Genomic DNA, 24,695 nt, shown 5'->3' with positions numbered 1-24,695 from the left:
AAATGATGAATCGGGTGCTGGAAATGATGGAGGGGTGCTGGAAATAATGGAGGGGGCTGCTAATGATGCAGGAGGTGCTGGAAATGATGGAGCAGGCCTGCAAATGATGGAGGGGGTGCTGGAAATGATTGAGGGGGCTGCCAATGATGGAGGGGGTGCTGGAAATAATGGAGGGGGTGCTGGAAATGATAGAGCAGACCTGCAAATGATGGAGGGGGTGCTGGAAATGATGGAGGTGGTGCTGGAAATGATGGAGGGGTGCTGGAAATGATGGAGCGGGTGCTGGAAATGATGGAGGGGCCTGCAAATGATGCAGGGGGCTGCAAATGATGGATGGGGTGCTGGAAATAATGGAGGGGGCTGCAAATGATGCAGGGGGCTGCAAATGATGGAGGGGGTGCTGGAAATGATGGAGAGGTTCTGGAAATGATAACGTGGGGCTGCAAATGATAGAGGGGGCTGCAAATGATGGAGCGTGCTTGCAAATGATGGAGGAGGTGCTGGAAATGATGGAGGGGGCTGCAAATGATGGAGCGGGGCTGCAAATGATGGAGGGGGTGCAGGAAATGATGGAGGGGATGCTGGAAATAATGGAGGAGGCTGCAAATGATGGAGGGGGCTGCAAATGATACAGGGGCGCAAATGATGGAGGGGGTTCTGGAAATAATGGAGCAGGCCTGCAAATGATGAAGGGGTGCTGGAAATGATGGAGCGGGTGCTGGAAATGATGGAGCAGGCCTGCAAATGATGGAGGGGGTGCTGGAAATGATGGAGTGGGTGCTGGAAATGATGGAGCGGGTGCTGGAAATGATGGAGGGGCATGAAAATGATGGAGGGGTGCTGGAAATGAAGGAGGGGGCTGCGAATGATGGAGAGGGCTGCAAATGATGGAGGGGGTGCTGGAAATGATGGAGCGGGCCTGCAAATGATGGAGGGGGTGCTGGAAATGATGGAGCAGGCCTGCAAATGATGGAGGGGGTGCTGGAAATGATGGAGCGGGTGCTGGAAATGATGGAGGGGCATGAAAATGATGGAGGGGTGCTGGAAATGAAGGAGGGGGCTGCAAATGATGGAGGAGGCTGCAAATGATGGAGGGAGCTGCAAATGATGGAGCGGGCCTGCAAATGATGGAGGAGGTGCTGCAAATGATGGAGGAGGCTGCAAATGATGGAGGGGTGCTGAAAATGATGGAGCGGGCCTGCAAATGTTGGAGGGGGTGCTGGAAATGATGGAGCGGGCCTACAAATGATAGAGGAGGTGCTGGAAATGATGGATCGGGTGCTGGAAATGATGGAGGGGGTGCTGGAAATAATGGAGGGGGCTGCAAATGATGTAGAGGGTGCTGGAAATGATGGAGCAGGCCTGCAAATGATGGAGGGGGTGCTGGACATGATGGAGCGGGTGCTGGAAATGATGGAGGGGGCTGCAAATAATAGAGGGGGTGCTGGAAATGATGGAGGGGGGCTGCAAATAATGGAGGGGGGCTGCAAATGATGGCGGAGGTGCTGGAAATGATGGAGGGGGCTGCAAATGATGGAGCAGGCCTGCAAATGATGGAGGGGGCGCTGGAAATGATGAATCGGGTGCTGGAAATGATGGAGGGGGTGCTGGAAATAATGGAGGGGGCTGCAAATGATGCAGGAGGTGCTGGAAATGATGGAGCAGGCCTGCAAATGATGGAGGGGGTGCTGGAAATGATTGAGGGGGCTGCCAATGATGGAGGGGGTGCTGGAAATAATGGAGGGGGTGCTGGAAATGATGGAGCAGACCTGCAAATGATGGAGGGGGTGCTGGAAATGATGGAGGTGGTGCTGGAAATGATGGAGGGGTGCTGGAAATGATGGAGCGGGTGCTGGAAATGATGGAGGGGCCTGCAAATGATGCAGGGGGCTGCAAATGATGGATGGGGTGCTGGAAATAATGGAGGGGGCTGCAAATGATGCAGGGGGCTGCAAATGATGGAGGGGGTGCTGGAAATGATGGAGAGGTGCTGGAAATGATAACGTGGGGCTGCAAATGATAGAGGGGGCTGCAAATGATGGAGCGTGCTTGCAAATGATGGAGGAGGTGCTGGAAATGATGGAGGGGGCTGCAAATGATGGAGCGGGGCTGCAAATGATGGAGGGGGTGCAGGAAATGATGGAGGGGATGCTGGAAATAATGGAGGAGGCTGCAAATGATGGAGGGGGCTGCAAATGATACAGGGGCGCAAATGATGGAGGGGGTTCTGGAAATAATGGAGCAGGCCTGCAAATGATGAAGGGGTGCTGGAAATGATGGAGCGGGTGCTGGAAATGATGGAACGGGTGCTGGAAATTATAGAGGGGGTGCTGGAAATGATTGAGGGGCATGCAAATGATGGAGGGGGTGCTGGAAATGATGGAGGGGGCTGCAAATGATGGAGGGGCTGCAAATGATGCAGGGGGCTGCAAATGGTACAGGGGGCTGCAAATGATGGAGGGGTGCTGGAAATGATGGAGCAGGCCTGCAAATGATGGAGGGGGTGCTGGAAATGATGGAGCGGGTGCTGGAAATGATGGAGCGGGTGCTGGAAATGATGGAGCGGGTGCTGGAAATGATGGAGGGGGTGCTGGAAATGATGGAGGGGCATGCAAATGATGGAGGGGGTGCTGGAAATGATGGAGGGGGTGCTGGAACTGATGGAGCAGGCCTGCAAATGATGGCGGGGGTGCTGGAAAGGATGAAGCGGGTGCTGGAAATGATGGAGAGGGTGCTGGAAATGGTGGAGGGGCATGCAAATGATGGCGGGGTTACTGGAAATGAAGGAGGGGGCTGCAAATGATGGAGGGGGTGCTGGAAATGATGGAGGGGATGCTGGAAATAATGGAGGAGGCTGCAAATGATGGAGGGGGTTGCAAATGATACAGGGGCGCAAATGATGGAGGGGGTTCTGGAAATAATGGAGCAGGCCTGCAAATGATGAAGGGGTGCTGGAAATGATGGAGCGGGTGCTGGAAATGATGGAACGGGTGCTGGAAATGATGGAGGGGTGCTGGAAATGATGGATCGGCATGCAAATGATGGAGGGGGTGCTGGAAATGAAGGAGGGGGGCTGCAAATGATGGAGAGGGCTGCAAATGATGGAGGGGGTGCTGGAAATGATGGAGGAGGCTGCAAATGATGGAGGGGGTGCTGGAAATGATGGAGCGGGCCTGCAAATGATGGAGGGGTGCTGGAAATGATGGAGGAGGTGCTGGAAATGATGGAGTGGGCTGCAAATGATGGAGGGGGCTGCAAATGATGGAGGAGGTGCTGGAAATGATGGAGCAGGCCAGCAAATGATGGAGGGGGTGCTTGAAATCATGGAGGGGAGCTGGAAATGATAGTGGGGGTGAAAATGATAGAGGGGCTGCCAATGATGGAGGGGGCTGCAGTGCAAATGATGGAGGGGGTGCTGGAAATGATGGAGGGGGCCTGCAAATGATGGAGGGGCTGCAAATGATGCAGGGGGCTGCAAATGATGGAGGGGGTGCTGGAAATGATGGAGGGGGTGCTAGAAATAATGGAGGGGGCTGCAAATGATGGAGGGGCTGCAAATGATGCAGGGGGCTGCAAATGATGGAAGGGGTGCTGGAAATGATGGAGCAGGCCTGCAAATAATGGAGGGGGTGCTGGAAATGATGGAGCGGACCTGCAAATGATGGAGGGGTGCTGGAAATGATGGAGGGGTGCTGGAAATGATGGAGGGGTGCTGGAAATGATAGAGGGGGCTGCAAATGATGGAGGGGGGCTGCAAATGATGGAGGGGGTGCTGGAAATGATTGAGGTGCCTGCAAATGATGCAGGGGGCTGCAAATGATGGATGGGGTGCTGGAAATAATGGAGGGGGCTGCAAATGATGCAGGGGGCAGCAAATGATGGAGGGGGTGCGGGAAATGATGGAGAGGTGCTGGAAATGATAACGTGGGGCTGCAAATGATAGAGGGGGCTGCAAATGATGGAGCGTGCTTGCAAATGATGGAGGAGGTGCTGGAAATGATGGAGGGGGGCTGTAAATGATGGAGGGGGCTGCAAATGATGGAGGGGTGCTGGAAATGATGGAGGGGATGCAAATGATGGAGGGGGCTGCAAATGATACAGGGGCTCAAATGATGGAGGGGGTGCTGGAAATAATGGAGCAGGCCTGCAAATGAGGAAGGGGATGCTGGAAATGATAGAAGGGCTGCTGGAAATGATGGAGCAGGTGCTGGAAATGATGGAGCGGGTGCTGGAAATGATGGGGTGCTGGAAATGATGGAGGGGCATGCAAATGATGGAGGGGGTGCTGGAAATGAAGGAGGGGGCTGCACATGATGGAGAGGGCTGCAAATGATGGAGGGGGTGCTGAAAATGATAAAGTGGGGCTGCAAATGATGGAGGGGGCTGCAAATGATGGAGGGGGTGCTGGAAATGATGGAGCGGGCCTGCAAATGATGGAGGGGGTGCTGGAAATGATGGAGCAGGCCTGCAAATAATGGAGTGGGTGCTGGAAATGATGGAGTGGGTGCTGGAAATGATGGAGCGGGTGCTGGAAATGATGGAGGGGGTGCTGGAAATGATAGAGGGGCATGCAAATGATGGAGGGGGTGCTGGAAATGGAGGGGGCTGCAAATGATGGAGGGGTGCTGGAAATGATAAAGTGGGGCTGCAAATGATGGAGGGGGCTACAAATGATGGAGGGGGCTGCAAATGATGGAGCGGGCCTGCAAATGATGGAGGAGGTGCTGCAAATGATGGAGGGGCTGCAAATGATGCAGGGGGCTGCAAATGATACAGAGGGCTGCAAATGATGGAGGGGGTGCTGGAAATGATGGAGGGGGGCTGTAAATGATGGAGCGGGCCTGCAAATGATGGAGGAGGTGCTGCAAATGATGGAGGGGCTGCAAATGATGCAGGGGGCTGCAAATGATGGAGCGTGCTTGCAAATGATGGAGGAGGTGCTGGAAATGATGGAGGGGGGCTGTAAATGATGGAGGGGGGATGCAAATGATGGAGGGGTGCTGGAAATGATGGAGGGGATGCAAATGATGGAGGGGGCTGCAAATGATACAGGGGCTCTAATGATGGAGGGGGTGCTGGAAATAATGGAGCAGGCCTGCAAATGAGGAAGGGGATGCTGGAAATGATAGAAGGGCTGCTGGAAATGATGGAGCAGGTGCTGGAAATGATGGAGCGGGTGCTGGAAATGATGGGGTGCTGGAAATGATGGAGGGGCATGCAAATGATGGAGGGGGTGCTGGAAATGAAGGAGGGGGCTGCACATGATGGAGAGGGCTGCAAATGATGGAGGGGGTGCTGGAAATGATAAAGTGGGGCTGCAAATGATGGAGGGGGCTGCAAATGATGGAGGGGGTGCTGGAAATGATGGAGCGGGCCTGCAAATGATGGAGGGGGTGCTGGAAATGATGGAGCAGGCCTGCAAATAATGGAGGGGGTGCTGGAAATGATGGAGTGGGTGCTGGAAATGATGGAGCGGGTGCTGGAAATGATGGAGGGGGTGCTGGAAATGATAGAGGGGCATGCAAATGATGGAGGGGGTGCTGGAAATGGAGGGGGCTGCAAATGATGGAGGGGGTGCTGGAAATGATAAAGTGGGGCTGCAAATGATGGAGGGGGCTACAAATGATGGAGGGGGCTGCAAATGATGGAGCGGGCCTGCAAATGATGGAGGAGGTGCTGCAAATGATGGAGGGGCTGCAAATGATGCAGGGGGCTGCAAATGATACAGAGGGCTGCAAATGATGGAGGGGGTGCTGGAAATGATGGAGCAGGCCTGCAAATGATGGAGGGGGTGCTGGAAATGATGGAGCGGGTGCTGGAAATGATGGAGCGGGTGCTGGAAATGATGGAGGGGCATGAAAATGATGGAGGGGTGCTGGAAATGAAGGAGGGGGCTGCAAATGATGGAGAGGGCTGCAAATGATGGAGGGGGTGCTGGAAATCATAAAGTGGGGCTGCAAATGATGGAGGGGGCTGCAAATGATGGAGGGAGCTGCAAATGATGGAGCGGGCCTGCAAATGATGGAGGAGGTGCTGCAAATGATGGAGGAGGCTGCAAATGATGGAGGGGGTGCTGGAAATGATGAAGCGGGCCTGCAAATGATGGAGGAGGTGCTGGAAATGATGGAGGGAGCTGCAAATGATGGAGGGGGTGCTGGAAATGATGGATCGGGTGCTGGAAATGATGGAGGGGGTGCTGGAAATAATGGAGGGGGCTGCAAATAATGTAGAGGTTGCTGGAAATAATGGAGCAGGCCTGCAAATGATGGAGGGGGTGCTGGAAATGATGGATCGGGTGCTGGAAATGATGGATCGGGTGCTGGAAATGATGGAGGGGGTGCTGAAAATAATGGAGGGGGCTGCAAATGATGGAGAGGGTGCTGGAAATGATGGAGCAGGCCTGCAAATGATGGAGGGGGTGCTGGACATGATGGAGCGGGTGCTGGAAATGATGGAGGGGGCTGCAAATAATGGAGGGGGTGCTGGAAATGATGGAGGGGGGCTGCAAATAATGGAGGGGGGCTGCAAATGATGGCGGAGGTGCTGGAAATTATGGAGGGGGCTGCAAATGATGGAGCAGGCCTGCAAATGATGGAGGGGGCGCTGGAAATGATGAATCGGGTGCTGGAAATGATGGAGGGGTGCTGGAAATAATGGAGGGGGCTGCAAATGATGCAGGAGGTGCTGGAAATGATGGAGCAGGCCTGCAAATGATGGAGGGGGTGCTGGAAATGATGGAGGGGGCTGCTAATGATGGAGGGGGTGCTGGAAATAATGGAGGGGGTGCTGGAAATGATGGAGCAGACCTGTAAATGATGGAGGGGGTGCTGGAAGTGATGGAGGTGGTGCTGGAAATGATGGAGGGGTGCTGGAAATGATGGAGCGGGTGCTGGAAATGATGGAGGGGCCTGCAAATGATGCAGGGGGCTGCAAATGATGGATGGGGTGCTGAAAATAATGGAGCGGGCTGCAAATGATGGAGGGGGTGCTGGAAATGATGGAGAGGTGCTGGAAATGATAACGTGGGGCTGCAAATGATAGAGGGGGCTGCAAATGATGGAGCGTGCTTGCAAATGATGGAGGAGGTGCTGGAAATGATGGAGGGGGCTGCAAATGATGGAGCGGGGCTGCAAATGATGGAGGGGGTGCAGGAAATGATGGAGGGGATGCTGGAAATAATGGAGGAGGCTGCAAATGATACAGGGGCGCAAATGATGGAGGGGGTTCTGGAAATAATGGAGCAGGCCTGCAAATGATGAAGGGGTGCTGGAAATGATGGAGCGGGTGCTGGAAATGATGGAACGGGTGCTGGAAATGATAGAGGGGGTGCTGGAAATGATTGAGGGGCATGCAAATGATGGAGGGGGTGCTGGAAATGAAGGAGGGGGGCTGCAAATGATGGAGAGGGCTGCAAATGATGGAGGGGGTGCTGGAAATGATGGATCGGGTGCTGGAAATGATGGAGGGGGTGCTGGAAATAATGGAGGGGGCAGCAAATGATGGAGAGGGTGCTGGAAATGATGGAGCAGGCCTGCAAATGATGGAGGGGGTGCTGGACATGATGGAGCGGGTGCTGGAAATGATGGAGAGGGCTGCAAATAATAGAGGGGGTGCTGGAAATGATGGAGGGGGGCTGCAAATAATGGAGGGGGGCTGCAAATGATGGCGGAGGTGCTGGAAATGATGGAGGGGGCTGCAAATGATGGATCAGGCCTGCAAATGATGGAGGGGGCGCTGGAAATGATGAATCGGGTGCTGGAAATGATGGAGGGGGTGCTGGAAATAATGGAGGGGGCTGCAAATGATGCAGGAGGTGCTGGAAATGATGGAGCGGGGGCTGCCAATGATGGAGGGGGTGCTGGAAATAATGGAGGGGGTGCTGGAAATGATGGAGCAGACCTGCTAATGATGGAGGGGGTGCTGGAAATGATGGAGGTGGTGCTGGAAATGATGGAGGGGTGCTGGAAATGATGGAGCGGGTGCTGGAAATGATGGAGGGGCCTGCAAATGATGCAGGGGGCTGCAAATGATGGATGGGGTGCTGGAAATAATGGATGGGGCTGCAAATGATGCAGGGGGCTGCAAGTGATGGAGGCGGTGCTGGAAATGATGGAGAGGTGCTGGAAATGATAACGTGGGGCTGCAAATGATAGAGGGGGCTGCAAATGATGGAGGAGGTGCTGGAAATGATTGAGGGGGCTGCAAATGATGGAGCGGGGCTGCAAATGATGGAGGGGGTGCAGGAAATGATGGAGGGGATGCTGGAAATAATGGAGGAGGCTGCAAATGATGGAGGGGGCTGCAAATGATACAGGGGCGCAAATGATGGAGGGGGTTCTGGAAATAATGGAGCAGGCCTGCAAATGGTGAAGGGGTGCTGGAAATGATGGAGCGGGTGCTGGAAATGATGGAACAGGTGCTGGAAATTATAGAGGGGGTGCTGGAAATGATTGAGGGGCATGCAAATGATGGAGGGGGTGCTGGAAATGAAGGAGGGGGCTGCAAATGATGGAGAGGGCTGCAAATGATGGAGGGGGTGCTGGAAATGATGGAGGAGGCTGCAAATGATCTAGGGGGTGCTGGAAATGATGGAGCGGGCCTGCAAATGATGGAGAGGTGCTGGAAATGATGGAGCAGGCCTGCAAATGATGGAGGAGGTGCTGCAAATGATGGAGGGGGCTGCAAATGATGGAGGGGGCTGCAAATGATGGAGGGGGCTGCAAATGATGGAGAGGGCTGCAAATGATGGAGGGGGTGCTGGAAATGATGGAGGAGGCTGCAAATGATGGAGGGGGTGCTGGAAATGATGGAGCGGGCCTGAAAATGATGGAGGGGTGCTGGAAATGATGGAGCAGGCCTGCAAATGATGGAGGAGGTGCTGGAAATGATGGAGCAGGCCAGCAAATGATGGAGGGGGTGCTTGAAATCATGGAGGGGAGCTGGAAATGATAGTGGGGGTGAAAAATGATAGAGGGGGCTGCCAATGATGGAGGGGGCTGCAGTGCAAATGATGGAGGGGGTGCTGGAAATGATGGAGGGGGCCTGCAAATGATGGAGGGGCTGCAAATGATGCAGGGGGCTGCAAATGATGGAGGGGGTGCTGGAAATGATGGAGGGGGTGCTAGAAATAATGGAGGGGGCTGCAAATGATGCAGGGGGCTGCAAATGATGGAGGGGGTGCTGGAAATGATGGAGCAGGCCTGCAAATGATGGAGGGGGTGCTGGAAATGATGGAGTGGGTGCTGGAAATGATGGAGCGGGTGCTGGAAATGATGGAGGGGCATGAAAATGATGGAGGGGTGCTGGAAATGAAGGAGGGGGCTGCGAATGATGGAGAGGGCTGCAGATGATGGAGGGGGTGCTGGAAATGATGGAGCGGGCCTGCAAATGATGGAGGGGGTGCTGGAAATGATGGAGCAGACCTGCAAATGATGGAGCGGGTGCTGGAAATGATGGAGCGGGTGCTGGAAATGATGGAGGGGCATGAAAATGATGGAGGGGTGCTGGAAATGAAGGAGGGGGCTGCAAATAATGGAGGAGGCTGCAAATGATGGAGGGAGCTGCAAATGATGGAGCGGGCCTGCAAATGATGGAGGAGGTGCTGCAAATGATGGAGGAGGCTGCAAATGATGGAGGGGTGCTGAAAATGATGGAGCGGGCCTGCAAATGTTGGAGGGGGTGCTGGAAATGATGGAGCGGGCCTGCAAATGATGGAGGAGGTGCTGGAAATGATGGATCGGGTGCTGGAAATGATGGAGGGGTGCTGGAAATAATGGAGGGGGCTGCAAATTATGTAGAGGGTGCTGGAAATGATGGAGCAGGCCTGCAAATGATGGAGGGGGTGCTGGACATGATGGAGCGGGTGCTGGAAATGATGGAGGGGGCTGCAAATAATAGAGGGGGTGCTGGAAATGATGGAGGGGGGCTGCAAATAATGGAGGGGGGCTGTAAATGATGGCGGAGGTGCTGGAAATGATGGAGGGGGCTGCAAATGATGGAGCAGGCCTGCAAATGATGGAGGGGGCGCTGGAAATGATGAATCGGGTGCTGGAAATGATGGAGGGGGTGCTGGAAATAATGGAGGGGGCTGCAAATGATGCAGGAGGTGCTGGAAATGATGGAGCAGGCCTGCAAATGATGGAGGGGGTGCTGGAAATGATTGAGGGGGCTGCCAGTGATGGAGGGGGTGCTGGAAATAATGGAGGGGGTGCTGGAAATGATGGAGCAGACCTGCAAATGATGGAGGGGGTGCTGGAAATGATGGAGGTGGTGCTGGAAATGATGGAGGGGTGCTGGAAATGATGGAGCGGGTGCTGGAAATGATGGAGGGGCCTGCAAATGATGCAGGGGGCTGCAAATGATGGATGGGGTGCTGGAAATAATGGAGGGGGCTGCAAATGATGCAGGGGGCTGCAAATGATGGAGGGGGTGCTGGAAATGATGGAGAGGTGCTGGAAATGATAACGTGGGGCTGCAAATGATAGAGGGGGCTGCAAATGATGGAGCGTGCTTGCAAATGATGGAGGAGGTGCTGGAAATGATGGAGGGGGCTGCAAATGATGGAGCGGGGCTGCAAATGATGGAGGGGGTGCAGGAAATGATGGAGGGGATGCTGGAAATAATGGAGGAGGCTGCAAATGATGGAGGGGGCTGCAAATGATACAGGGGCGCAAATGATGGAGGGGGTTCTGGAAATAATGGAGCAGGCCTGCAAATGATGAAGGGGTGCTGGAAATGATGGAGCGGGTGCTGGAAATGATGGAACGGGTGCTGGAAATTATAGAGGGGGTGCTGGAAATGATTGAGGGGCATGCAAATGATGGAGGGGTGCTGGAAATGAAGGAGGGGGCTGCAAATGATGGAGAGGGCTGCAAATGATGGACGGGGTGCTGGAAATGATGGAGGAGGCTGCAAATGATGGAGGGGGTGCTGGAAATGATGGAGCGGGCCTGCAAATGATGGAGGGGTGCTGGAAATGATGGAGCAGGCCTGCAAATGATGGAGGAGGTGCTGGAAATGATGGAGGGGGCTGCAAATGATGGAGGGGGCTGCAAATGATGGAGAGGGCTGCAAATGATGGAGGGGGTGCTGGAAATGATGGAGGAGGCTGCAAATGATGGAGGGGGTGCTGGAAATGATGGAGCGGGCCTGCAAATGATGGAGGAGTGCTGGAAATGATGGAGCAGGCCTGCAAATGATGGAGGAGGTGCTGGAAATGATGGAGCAGGCCAGCAAATGATGGAGGGGGTGCTTGAAATCATGGAGGGGAGCTGGAAATGATAGTGGGGGTGAAAAATGATAGAGGGGGCTGCCAATGATGGAGGGGGCTGCAGTGCAAATGATGGAGGGGGTGCTGGAAATGATGGAGGGGGACTGCAAATGATGGAGGGGCTGCAAATGATACAGGGGGCTGCAAATGATGGAGGGGGTGCTGGAAATGATGGAGGGGGTGCTAGAAATAATGGAGGGGGCTGCAAATGATGCAGGGGGCTGCAAATGATGGAGGGGGTGCTGGAAATGATGGAGCAGGCCTGCAAATGATGGAGGGGGTGCTGGAAATGATGGAGTGGGTGCTGGAAATGATGGAGCGGGTGCTGGAAATGATGGAGGGGCATGAAAATGATGGAGGGGTGCTGGAAATGAAGGAGGGGGCTGCGAATGATGGAGAGGGCTGCAAATGATGGAGGGGGTGCTGGAAATGATGGAGCGGGCCTGCAAATGATGGAGGGGGTGCTGGAAATGATGGAGCAGGCCTGCAAATGATGGAGGGGGTGCTGGAAATGATGGAGTGGGTGCTGGAAATGATGGAGCGGGTGCTGGAAATGATGGAGGGGCATGAAAATGATGGAGGGGTGCTGGAAATGAAGGAGGGGGCTGCAAATGATGGAGGAGGCTGCAAATGATGGAGGGAGCTGCAAATGATGGAGCGGGCCTGCAAATGATGGAGGAGGTGCTGCAAATGATGGAGGAGGCTGCAAATGATGGAGGGGTGCTGAAAATGATGGAGCGGGCCTGCAAATGTTGGAGGGGGTGCTGGAAATGATGGAGCGGGCCTGCAAATGATGGAGGAGGTGCTGGAAATGATGGATCGGGTGCTGGAAATGATGGAGGGGGTGCTGGAAATAATGGAGGGGGCTGCAAATGATGGAGAGGGTGCTGGAAATGATGGAGCAGGCCTGCAAATGATGGAGGGGGTGCTGGACATGATAGAGCGGGTGCTGGAAATGATGGAGGGGGCTGCAAATAATGGTGGGGGTGCTGGAAATGATGGAGGGGGGCTGCAAATAATGGAGGGGGGCTGCAAATGATGGCGGAGGTGCTGGAAATGATGAAGGGGGCTGCAAATGATGGAGCAGGCCTGCAAATGATGGGGTGCTGGAAATGATGGATCGGGTGCTGGAAATGATGGAGGGGGTGCTGGAAATAATGGAGGGGGCTGCAAATAATGCAGGGGGTGCTGGAAATGATGGAGCAGGCCTGCAAATGATGGAGGGGTGCTGGAAATGATGGAGCGGGCCTGCAAATGATGGAGGAGGTGCTGGAAATGATGGAGGGGGCTGCAAATGATGGAGGAGGTGCTGCAAATGATGGCGCAGGCCTGCAAATGATGGAGGGGGTGCTGGAAATGATGGATCGGGTGCTGGAAATGATGGAGGGGGTGCTGGAAATAATGGAGGGGGCTGCAAATGATGGAGAGGGTGCTGGAAATGATGGAGCAGGCCTTCAAATGATGGAGGGGGTGCTGGACATGATAGAGCGGGTGCTGGAAATGATGGAGGGGGCTGCAAATAATGGAGGGGGTGCTGGAAATGATGGAGGGGGGCTGCAAATAATGGAGGGGGGCTGCAAATGATGGCGGAGGTGCTGGAAATGATGAAGGGGGCTGCAAATGATGGAGCAGGCCTGCAAATGATGGGGTGCCGGAAATGATGGATCGGGTGCTGGAAATGATGGAGGGGGTGCTGGAAATAATGGAGGGGGCTGCAAATGATGCAGGGGTGCTGGAAATGATGGAGTAGGCCTGCAAATGATGGAGCGGGTGCTGGAAATGATGGAGGGGGCTGCCAATGATGGAGGGGGTGCTGGAAATAATGGAGGGGGTGCTGGAAATGATGGAGCAGATCTGCAAATGATGTAGGGGGTGCTGGAAATGATGGAGGGGTGCTGGAAATGATGGAGCGGGTGCTGGAAATGATGGAGGCGCCTGCAAATGATGCAGGGGGCTGCAAATGATGGAGGGGGTGCTGGAAATAATGGAGGGGGCTGCAAATGATGCAGGGGGTGCTGGAAATGATGGAGTAGGCCTGCAAATGATGGAGCGGGTGCTGGAAATGATGGAGGGGGCTGCCAATGATGGAGGGGGTGCTGGAAATAATGGAGGGGGTGCTGGAAATGATGGAGCAGATCTGCAAATGATGGAGCGGGTGCTGGAAATGATGGAACGGGTGCTGGAAATGATGGAGGGGGTGCTGGAAATGATGGAGCGGCATGCAAATGATGGAGGGAGTGCTGGAAATGAAGGAGGGGGCTGCAAATGATGGAGAGGGCTGCAAATGATGGAGGGGGTGCTGGAAATGATGGAGGAGGCTGCAAATGATGGAGGGGGTGCTGGAAATGATGGAGCGGGCCTGCAAATGATGGAGGGGTGCTGGAAATGATGGAGCAGGCCTGCAAATGATGGAGGAGGTGCTGGAAATGATGGAGGGGGCTGCAAATGATGGAGGGGGATGCAAAGGATGGAGGAGGTGCTGGAAATGATGGAGCAGGCCAGCAAATGATGGAGGGGGTGCTTGAAATCATGGAGGGGAGCTGGAAATGATAGTGGGGGTGAAAATGATAGAGGGGCTGCCAATGATGGAGGGGGCTGCAGTGCAAATGATGGAGGGGGTGCTGGAAATGATGGAGGGGGCCTGCAAATGATGCAGGGGGCTGCAAATGATGGAGGGGGTGCTGCAAATGATGGAGGGGGTGCTGGAAATGATGGAGGGGGTGCTAGAAATAATGGAAGGGGCTGCAAATGATGGAGGGGCTGCAAATGATGCAGGGGGCTGCAAATGGTACAGGGGGCTGCAAATGATGGAGGGGTGCTGGAAATGATGGAGCAGGCCTGCAAATGATGGAGGGGGTGCTGGAAATGATGGAGCGGGTCCTGGAAATGATGGAGCGGGTGCTGGAAATGATGGAGGGGGTGCTGGAAATGATGGAGCGGGTGCTGGAAATGATGGAGGGGGTGCTGGAAATGATGGAGCGGGTGCTGGAAATGATGGAGGGGGTGCTGGAAATGATGGAGGGGCATGCAAATGATGGAGGGGGTGCTGGAAATGATGGAGGGGGTGCTGGAACTGATGGAGCAGGCCTGCAAATGATGGAGGGGGTGCTGGAAAGGATGGAGCGGGTGCTGGAAATGATGGTGAGGGTGCTGGAAATGGTGGAGGGGCATGCAAATGATGGCGGGGTACTGGAAATGAAGGAGGGGGCTGCAAATGATGGAGAGGGCTCCAAATGATGGAGGGGGTGCTGGAAATGATGGAGGGGATGCTGGAAATAATGGAGGAGGCTGCAAATGATGGAGGGGGCTTCAAATGATACAGGGGCGCAAATGATGGAGGGGGTTCTGGAAATAATGGAGCAGGCCTGCAAATGATGAAGGGGTGCTGGAAATGATGGAGCGGGTGCTGGAAATGATGGAACGGGTGCTGGAAATGATGGAGGGGTGCTGGAAATGATGGATCGGCATGCAAATGATGGAGGGGGTGCTGGAAATGAAGGAGGGGGGCTGCAAATGATGGAGAGGGCTGCAAATGATGGAGGGGGTGCTGGAAATGATGGAGGAGGCTGCAAATGATGGAGGGGGTGCTGGAAATGATGGAGCGGGCCTGCAAATGATGGAGGGGTGCTGGAAATGATGGAGGAGGTGCTGGAAATGATGGAGGGGGCTGCAAATGATGGAGGGGGCTGCAAATGATGGAGGAGGTGCTGGAAATGATGGAGCAGGCCAGCAAATGATGGAGGGGGTGCTTGAAATCATGGAGGGGAGCTGGAAATGATAGTGGGGGTGAAAATGATAGAGGGGCTGCCAATGATGGAGGGGGCTGCAGTGCAAATGATGGAGGGGGTGCTGGAAATGATGGAGGGGGCCTGCAAATGATGGAGGGGCTGCAAATGATGCAGGGGGCTGCAAATGATGGAGGGGGTGCTGGAAATGATGGAGGGGGTGCTAGAAATAATGGAGGGGGCTGCAAATGATGGAGGGGCTGCAAATGATGCAGGGGGCTGCAAATGATGGAAGGGGTGCTGGAAATGATGGAGCAGGCCTGCAAATAATGGAGGGGGTGCTGGAAATGATGGAGCGGGTGCTGGAAATGATGGAGCGGGTGCTGGAAATGATGGAGCGGGTGCTGGAAATGATGGAGGGGCATGCAAATGATGGAGGGGGTGCTGGAAATGAAGGAGGTGGCTGCAAATGATGGAGGGGATGCTGGAAATGATAAAGTGGGCTGCAAATGATGGAGGGGGCTGCAAATGATGGAGGGGGCTGCAAATGATGGAGCGGGCCTGCAAATGATGGAGGAGGTGCTGCAAATGATGGAGGGGCTGCAAATGATGCAGGGGGCTGCAAATGGTACAGGGGGCTGCAAATGATGGAGCAGGCCTGCAAATGATGGAGGGGGTGCTGGAAATGATGGAGCGGGTGCTGGAAATGATGGAGGGGCTGCCAATGATGGAGCGGGTGCTTTAAATGATGGAGCAGACCTGCAAATGATGGAGGTGGTGCTGGAAATGATGGAGGTGGTGCTGGAAATGATGGAGGGGTGCTGGAAATGATGGAGCGGGTGCTGGAAATGATGGAGGGGCCTGCAAATGATGCAGGGGGCTGCAAATGATGGATGGGGTGCTGGAAATAATGGAGGGGGCTGCAAATGATGCAGGGGACTGCAAATGATGGAGGGGGTGCTGGAAATGATGGAGAGGTGCTGGAAATGATAACGTGGAGCTGCAAATGATAGAGGGGGCTGCAAATGATGGAGCGTGCTTGCAAATAATGGAGGAGGTGCTGCAAATGATGGAGGGGGCTGCAAATGATGGAGGGGGGCTGCAAATGATGGAGGGGGTGCTGGAAATGATGGAGGGGATGCAAATGATGGAGGGGGCTGCAAATGATACAGGGGCGCAAATGATGGAGGGGGTGCTGAAAATAATGGAGCAGGCCTGCAAATGATGAAGGGGGTGCTGGAAATGATGGAGGGGCTGCTGGAAATGATGGAGCGGGTGCTGGAATTGATGGAGCGGGTGCTGGAATTGATGGAGGGGCATGCAAATGATGGAGGGGGTGCTGGAAATGAAGGAGGTGGCTGCAAATGATGGAGGGGGTGCTGGAAATGATAAAGTGGGGCTGCAAATGATGGAGGGGGCTACAAATGATGGAGGGGGCTGCAAATGATGGAGCGGGCTTGCAAATGATGGAGGAGGTGCTGCAAATGATGGAGGGGCTGCAAATGATGGAGCAGGCCTGCAAATGATGGAGGGGGTGCTGGAAATGATGGAGCGGGTGCTGGAAATGATGGAGGGGCTGCCAATGATGGAGCGGGTGCTGGAAATGATGGAGCAGACCTGCAAATGATGGAGTTGGTGCTGGAAATGATGGAGGTGGTGCTGGAAATGATGGAGGGGTGCTGGAAATGATGGAGCGGGTGCTGGAAATGATGGAGGGGCCTGCAAATGATGCAGGGGGCTGCAAATGATGGATGGGGTGCTGGAAATAATGGAGGGGGCTGCAAATGATGCAGGGGACTGCAAATGATGGAGGGGGTGCTGGAAATGATGGAGAGGTGCTGGAAATGATAAAGTGGAGCTGCAAATGATAGAGGGGCCTGCAAAAGATGGAGCGGGCCTGCAAATGATGGAGGAGGTGCTGCAAATGATGGAGGAGGCTGCAAATGATGGAGGAGGCTGCAAATGATGGAGGGGGTGCTGGAAATGATGGAGCGGGCCTGCAAATGATGGAGGGGTGCTGGAAATGATGGAGCAGGCCTGCAAATGATGGAGGAGGTGCTGGAAATGATGGAGGGGGCTGCAAATGATGGAGGGGGCTGCAAATGATGGCGGAGGTGCTGGAAATGATGGAGCAGGCCAGCAAATGATGGAGGGGGTGCTTGAAATCATGGAGGGGAGCTGGAAATGATAGTGGGGGTGAAAATGATAGAGGGGGCTGCCAATGATGGAGGGGGCTGCAGTGCAAATGATGGAGGGGGTGCTGGAAATGATGGAGGGGGGCTGCAAATGATGGAGGGGCTGCAAATGATGCAGGGGGCTGCAAATGATGGAGGGGTGCTGGAAATGATGGAGGGGGTGCTGGAAATGATGGAGGGGGTGCTGGAAATGATGGAGGGGGCTGCAAATGATGGAGGGGGTTGCAAATGATGGAGGGGGCTGCAAATGATGGAGGGGTGCTGGAAATGATGGAGGGGGTGCTGGAAATGATGGAGGGGGCTGCAAATGATGGAGGGGGCTGCAAATGATGGAGGGGCTGCAAATGATGCAGGTGGCTGCAAATGATGGAGGGGGTGCTGGAAATGATGGAGCAGGCCTGCAAATAATGGAGGGGGTGCTGGAAATGATGGAGTAGGTGCTAGAAATGATGGAGCGGGTGCTGGAAATGATGGAGGGGTGCTGGAAATGATGGAGGGGCATGCAAATGATGGAGGGTGTGCTGGAAATGAAGGTGGGGGCTGCAAATGATGGAGAGGGCTGCAAATGATGGAGGGGGTGCTGGAAATGATAAAGTGGGGCTGCAAATGATGGAGGGGGCTACAAATGATGGAGGGGGCTGCAAATGATGGAGCGGGCCTGCAAATGATGGAGGAGGTGCTGCAAATGATGGAGGGTCTGCAAATGATGCAGGGGGATGCAAATGATACAGGGGGCTGCAAATGATGGAGGGGGTGCTGGAAATGATGGAGCAGGCCTGCAAATGATGGAGGGGGTGCTGGAAATGATGGAGCGGGTGCTGGAAATGATAGAGCGGGTACTGGAAATGATGGAGGGGCATGAAAATGATGGAGGGAGCTGCAAATGATGGAGCGGGCCTGCAAATGATGGAGGAGGTGCTGCAAATGATGGAGGAGGCTGCAAATGATGGAGGGGGTGCTGGAAATGATGGAGCAGGCCTGCAAATGATGGAGGGGGTGCTGGAAATGATGGAGTGGGTGCTGGAAATGATGGAGCAGGTGCTGGAAATGATGGAGGGGCATGCAAGTGATGGAGGGGTGCTGGAAATGAAGGAGGGGGCTGCAAATGATGGAGAGGGCTGCAAATGATGGAGGGGGTGCTGGAAATGATAAAGTGGGGCTGCAAATGATGGAGGGGGCTGCAAATGATGGAGGAGGTGCTGGAAATGATGGAGGGGGCTGCAAATGATGGAGGAGGTGCTGGAAATGATGGAGCAGGCCAGCAAATGATGGAGGGGGTGCTGGAAATCATGGAGGGGAGCTGGAAATGATAATGGGGCTGCAAATGATAGAGGGGGTGCTGGAAATAATGGAGGGGCTGCTGGAAATGATGGAGGGGGGCTGCAAATGATGGAGGGGGTGCTTGAAATAATGTAGGGGGCTTCAAATGATGGAGGGGGCTGCAAATGATGGAGCGGGCCTGCAAATGATGGAGGAGGTGCTGGAAATGATGGAGGGGGCTGCAAATGATGGAGGGGGCTGCAAATGATGGAGGGGGTGCTGAAAATGATGGAGGGGGGCTGCAAATGATAGAGGGGGCTGCCAATGATGGAGGGGACTGCAGTGCAAATGATGGAGGGGGTGCTGGAAATGATGGAGGGGGGCTGCAAATGATGGAGAGGGTGCTGGAAATGATGGAGGGGGTGCTGGAAATAATGGAGGGGGCTGCAAATGATGGAGGGGCTGCAAATGATGCAGGGGGCTGCAAATGGTACAGGGGGCTGCAAATGATGGAGGGGGTGCTGGAAATGATGGAACAGGCCTGCAAATGATGGAGGGGGTGCTGGAAATGATGGAGGGGGTGCTGGAAATGATGGAGCGAGTACTGGAAATGATGGAGGGGGTGCTGGAAATGATGGAGGGGCATGCAAATGATGGAGGGGGTGCTGGAAATGATGGAGGGGGTGCTGGAACTGATGGAGCAGGCCTGCAAATGATGGAGGGGGTGCTGGAAAGGATGGAGCGGGTGCTGGAAATGATGGAGAGGGTGCTGGAAATGGTGGAGGGGCATGCAAATGATGGCGGGGGTACTGGAAATGAAGGAGGGGGCTGCAAATGATGGAGAGGGCTCCAAATGATGGAGGGGGTGCTGAAAATGATAAAGTGGGGTTGCAAATGATGGAGGGGGCTGCAAATGATGGAGGGGGCTGCAAATGATGGAGCGGGCCTGCAAATGATGGAGGAGGTGCTGCAAATGATGGAGGAGGCTGCAAATGATGGAGGGGGTGCTGGAAATGATGGAGCGGGCCTGCAAATGATGGAGGAGGTGCTGGAAATGATGGAGGGGGCTGTAAATGATGGAGGAGGTGCTGGAAATGATGGAGCAGGCCAGCAAATGATGGAGGGGGTGCTGGAAATCATGGAGGGGAGCTGGAAATGATAGTGGGGCTGCAAATGATAGAGGGGGCTGCCAATGATGGAGGGGGACTGCAGTGCAAATAATGGAGGGGTGCTGCCAATGATGGAGGGGGGTGCTGCCAATGATGACAGCGGGGCTGCCAATGATGAAGGGGAGCTACAAATGATGGAGGGGGTGCTGAAAATGATGAAAGGGGGGATGGAAATGATGGAGGGGGGTGCTGCAATTTGAAAATTATGGAATGGAGCTTGCAAATGTTGGAAGGGGCTGCAAATGACGGAGGGGGGCTGCATATGATCATGTGAGGGAGGGGATAGGGGACAGCACATGAACGAAAGGGGACTGCACATGAAATGGGGGGGGAATGGGGGACTGCAAATGATGAAGTGAGGGGGTAAGGGGGACTGCAAATTATGAAGAGAGGGGGGAAGGGGGACAGCGAAGTGAGGGGGACTGCAAATGATGAAATGAGGGACGGGGACAGCAATTGAATTGAAGGTGGGGGATGGGGAGAACAAATGAGGACCTGGGGGGGAGCAAATAATTTTCAGGGTGATGGGAGTAAATGATGTATTGAATGTGGGATAGAGCAGTTGATAATGAATAGAGGGTGGGAGAGAAAGAAGACATGACAATGAATTGGGGCGGAAGGGGCATATAAATATAATGAATTGGGGGAGCGGGAGGCACATATTGGGGGACATTGAGGATGCAGTGACTGGTAATGAATTGGAGGAAGAGTACAGGGGCTCATTAATGTATATATTAGGTGGGGAAATTGCTATTTATTGTTGGTGGGGGCGCAGTGGTGAATTATAATTTATATTTGGAATAGTGTAATATTATATATTAATGGTGGGTGCACGTCTGTATTTAGATGTGTAGTGTAGAAGAAAGGGGAAAAATGGGGAATGTGCTCTGAAAGCCGAGCTCAAGGTAACTTTGTGTTATTTTATGCAGAGACGAGTCCTGGCTGAAAGAAATGATGGCGGTTTGCCCTGCATAAAAAAGAAAAGCAAAGATGAGTGACATCAGCTGGAGACGTCTCTGGTGAGTCAGTGTGCTACCTGTACACTGACACTATACACTATAACCTGTTCTCTGTGCACTATATACAGAGGTACTGTGTATAATGTCACAGGTAATCACTGTATTACCTGGACACTGACACTGTATACAGAGCTCCTGTGTATAATGTCTCTGATGAGCTCTGTATTACCTGTACACTATATACAAAGCTTCTGTGTTTAATGGCATTAGTGTTGTGTATTTTTTTATTAATGATCTGTATTGTAGTATTCGGTCACTATATGGTGGTAGTATGTGATCTGGTTATGGTGTGGCGGTATTTCTTCCTGTATGTGGTATTATTTGGCACTATGTGATGGTAATATGTGGTCTGGTCATGGTATGGAGGTATTTGTTCCTTATATATGGTATTATTCGGTCGTTATGTGGTGGTAATATATGGTCTGGTCATGGTGTGACAGTTTTTGACCCTTGTATGTGGTATTAATGGTCATTCTAAAAAATATATGCGACTCATTCCCTTAAAGAAAAATAAATAAAAATAAACCTAAAAAGAGTATTGGATATTTTAGGAAATGTTTAATAAGTAAAAGTAGAATATGGCCCGGCCAAAAGAGTCTACCTTGTTGTGGTGGTGGCTTAAAAGATGAGGTGGTGAACGATGAAGTTACTGACCCAATATGGGAAGGTGCCATACAGAGCGAGGACAGCTGAGCAGATGGGGAGGAATCCACAGCACCGCAATAGGCAGGAAGAGGTAGTTGGGTGGCCAGAGTGTAAAAGCAGGTGTCACAGGGTTACTGTAACGGAGCGGAGTCAGAAGACCGCAGCGTCTGGTCGCTCTTAGTACGCTGAGAAGTACTTTTCCAGTGTACTAAACGTGTTTGTTTATTCCAGCAGAACAGTTAATCGGTCACATTGGAAAGCTTCTATATTCAGCTGTGTTCAGTTAGCCACTCCTTTTCCCTATAAAATCTGTCCTCGATTACCAAGTCAATGTCAGAGTTAGCAATAGCTACATTGATCTTGGAGTGAGAGAAGCTGGTGTTGTGAAGGAGAGCTAGAGGAGTTTATTAGTGACTGTGGCCTGGTTTGTATGCTTGGAAATTCCTTATCGTTTCCCGTTTTACTTTCTTCCCCCTCACTACACACCCTGGTGAATACCTCTGTTATATGTGAGTGTATATTTTTTGTGTATGGAGTTTTCATTTTACCCTTGTCTTTGTCACCCTGTGTGTTGGGTTGGTATACTGCGATATACAGTAGCGACTCTCTTCCCCTGGTGGGGGAAAGGGACAGACGAAGGGCTTTCATAGGAGATAAGGCAAGGGCGGAGGCCCCGGCATCTTCGCCATCTGAAATATCCCAGGGAACAGGGCGAGCTAGGGCGCCCCCTAGAGTTAGGGCCAGGAAAGGTGCCCCCTGCTCCCAGGTCACTCATCTGTCGAATCGTGACAGCAGGCAACTATTCCCAAGAGCACTCACATGCAAAAAGGGGTTTAGCGTTTCTGTTTCTTTGCTATACTTTGCACCTATCTTCTGTTTGTAATTAGGAAGTTGGTAGTATATTTGTTAACAATACTCGTTTTATTTTTTGTTTGTTATTTCATTATTTACTCACTCTGGGATCTTTCCTTTTTTTTGGCACACTTCTCCTCTTGTAGGTAATTCCCATTCTGTAGAAGGAAAATGCCTCACCATGCAATAAGTCGTATGGCTGCTCTCATTAGGTATGTGTAGATCCAGTTGACCACTGGTGATAGATACATAAGAAAAGAAGGATGTTCATCACAGAAGAAAATAAAATAAAATTCAAGTCAACTTTATTCCATCCAGTTTAAAAATTAGGACATTCGTGGTACAAGATTATTTTACGACTAAGGTCTTCAGCCAGAAATGCGTCAGAATCAACATGTTTTTAATCTTATTACCATGGATGTTCTAATTTTTAATCTGGATGGAATAAAGACTTGAATTCACATTCTGCTCTGCCCTCCAGTTTTTTAGAAGGAACGTGAAGCAATTTAACAGCCTTTTAGGCAGTTAGGTCCGAGTTGCCATCTTCTTTTCGACTAAACTGTTCCGAAAGCCAATGGCTACAAACAGCTTATTGGATTACCAAAGCTTTCATCCGGTTCATACAAGAAATGGGGTTCCCATTGGACGGTTTTTAAGAACAAGAAGAAATTGTACCTCTGACTCTGATTTTCGGTGTGAAGCTTTACAGCTAATAGAACATTTTAAACAGAGGAACTACCAACGGAAAAGTATCTCTATGGCATACCAACAAGCTAGAGGGCATACACAGGATTCCATGTTGGTTACACGGACCATTACTCAATATACTAGCCATTGGACACAGGTGAGTGACATTCTTCGAAGACACTGGGGCATTCTAACCACAGATCTACAGACGCCTGGAATTGTTTCTGAGCAGCCTTGTCTTACAGCCAGAGAGCCCCTGGGATTTTCTAACTAGGAGCGATTACACCAGACAAACTGTTAGACTGCATTGAGGAATTACTCTCAGGGGTTCCTTGCCTGTGGAAATTGTACAATATGTCCTCACATGCATCCCACTAGGGATAGCTTTATTAAACTGGGCACAAACTGAAATCTTACATCAATTGTAGAACCAGTTGTGTAATTTATGCCTTGGTCTGTCTGTGCCAACAGGTCTATGTGGGTCAGACATCCCAGGAGTTACGACGAAGAATACATAAACACTTTTCCACCATCAATTTGGCCCTTTCGGATCAAACGAAAGGCAAGACTTTGACCTCGGTGGCGGCTCACTTTCTTGCCCACCACTTGGGTAAGATCACCAACATTAGGGTGGTGGGATTGGAAAGGATCTTAGTCTCGAATAGGGGGGGGGGGCTCCCCCAAAAAACAATTGCTGCAGGTTGAGTCCCGCTTGATTTTTAATTTGGGTTCTATGGCCCTAATGGGACTCAACGAGGAGTTAGTGTTTACTGGCTTTTTGGGCTAACTAGTTTGTTATTTTCTCCATAGGTGGCCTCTCCTGGGACATACATAGTCTCAAAATATGGTTCTTCGTTTGAGGTGTTCCAATAAAGACAAGCTTTGGCCGATCTAGGACCTATCTTCTATCAGATTGGAGATATTCATATATTTGGGCATTTGTCCACTTAAATGCGAGATCATCCTTTATGGGAAATTCTGGGCTATTGTCGAGGACTTGCTGTTTAATATTAAGGATGTCTATAACCTTGTTTGACAAAGAATAAGATTTATGTATACAATTGTTCAATAGTGGGGTTAATTGTTGCCCCATGTTAATTTATGGGCTATTATGGCTTCTTATTTCTTTATAGCAGTTTTTGCCCTTTGACCATTGACATTTGGCCTATATTAGGGATGGCGCATAATTCATACACGTCAATCTAGCTTTTTTCATCTAGCCTTGGGACATTTGGAATTTTCGGATATACGTATTTTGTGGGATTCTTTTCTTATTGAGTATGCTGTTATCGCTTTGGTTGGGGGCATGTGGGTCCATGGCTCATGAGGTTCTTTTCTGTGGGGTGTTTCCATTGGATGCACTTTTTTGTGCCGTTAATGATATGCAACGGAGGGTGTACCACGGATATACTTCTTTGTGCCTTTACCTCTGATGATGGTTTATATAGGATTTGACATGGGCCTTATTGAATTTATAATATGCCCTGACTTCTCTTATTGCTTGACATATGAGGGACACATATGTATGTGCCTTGCATTGCACATATGTAGCGCCCCTGAGTGTTCAGTCGCCACAGAGGTACTGCACCTCCTCCTGAGGTGTGGTACCCCACTATCCAGGTAAGGTGGAGACACCTGACCACACTCCAACACTTACATCCCACACGCACACCAGTAGATGAGGCTGAAGTTGGTTTCTTATTCGTCCAGTTTCTTATTCGGGGCTGAAGTTGGTTTCTTATTCGTCAGTTTCTTATTCGGCAATTTTTTCTTCTTCTGTTTTTACAGATTTAACAACAAAAAAAAGCAACACAATAATAAAAAAACAATGCAGTGAGGTGCCCTGATGTGAATACACTTAAAATCAACGACAA

General features: G+C 52.2%; 1 long non-coding RNA gene across 1 annotated transcript in view; it reads left to right on the top strand.

The window, feature by feature from the left end:
• LOC141082509 (uncharacterized) overlaps nucleotides 1-23,210 on the top strand; it is a 32,597-nt gene extending 9,387 nt beyond the window's left edge. Inside the window, exons 2-3 of the long non-coding RNA XR_012230521.1 lie at nucleotides 20,548-20,637; nucleotides 22,281-23,210. This is a non-coding gene — a long non-coding RNA (uncharacterized lncRNA). The remainder of the gene's footprint in view (nucleotides 1-20,547; nucleotides 20,638-22,280) is intronic.
• Nucleotides 23,211-24,695: the final 1,485 nt, after the last annotated feature.

This window comes from Dendrobates tinctorius, unplaced genomic scaffold (assembly GCF_039654945.1).
Source record: "Dendrobates tinctorius isolate UK_male_01 unplaced genomic scaffold, ASM3965494v1 ptg000018l, whole genome shotgun sequence".
NCBI classification, from domain to species: Eukaryota; Metazoa; Chordata; class Amphibia; order Anura; family Dendrobatidae; genus Dendrobates; species Dendrobates tinctorius.
The sequence above is the reverse complement of the archived record's forward strand: the minus strand, read 5'-3'. Positions and strand labels throughout refer to the sequence as shown.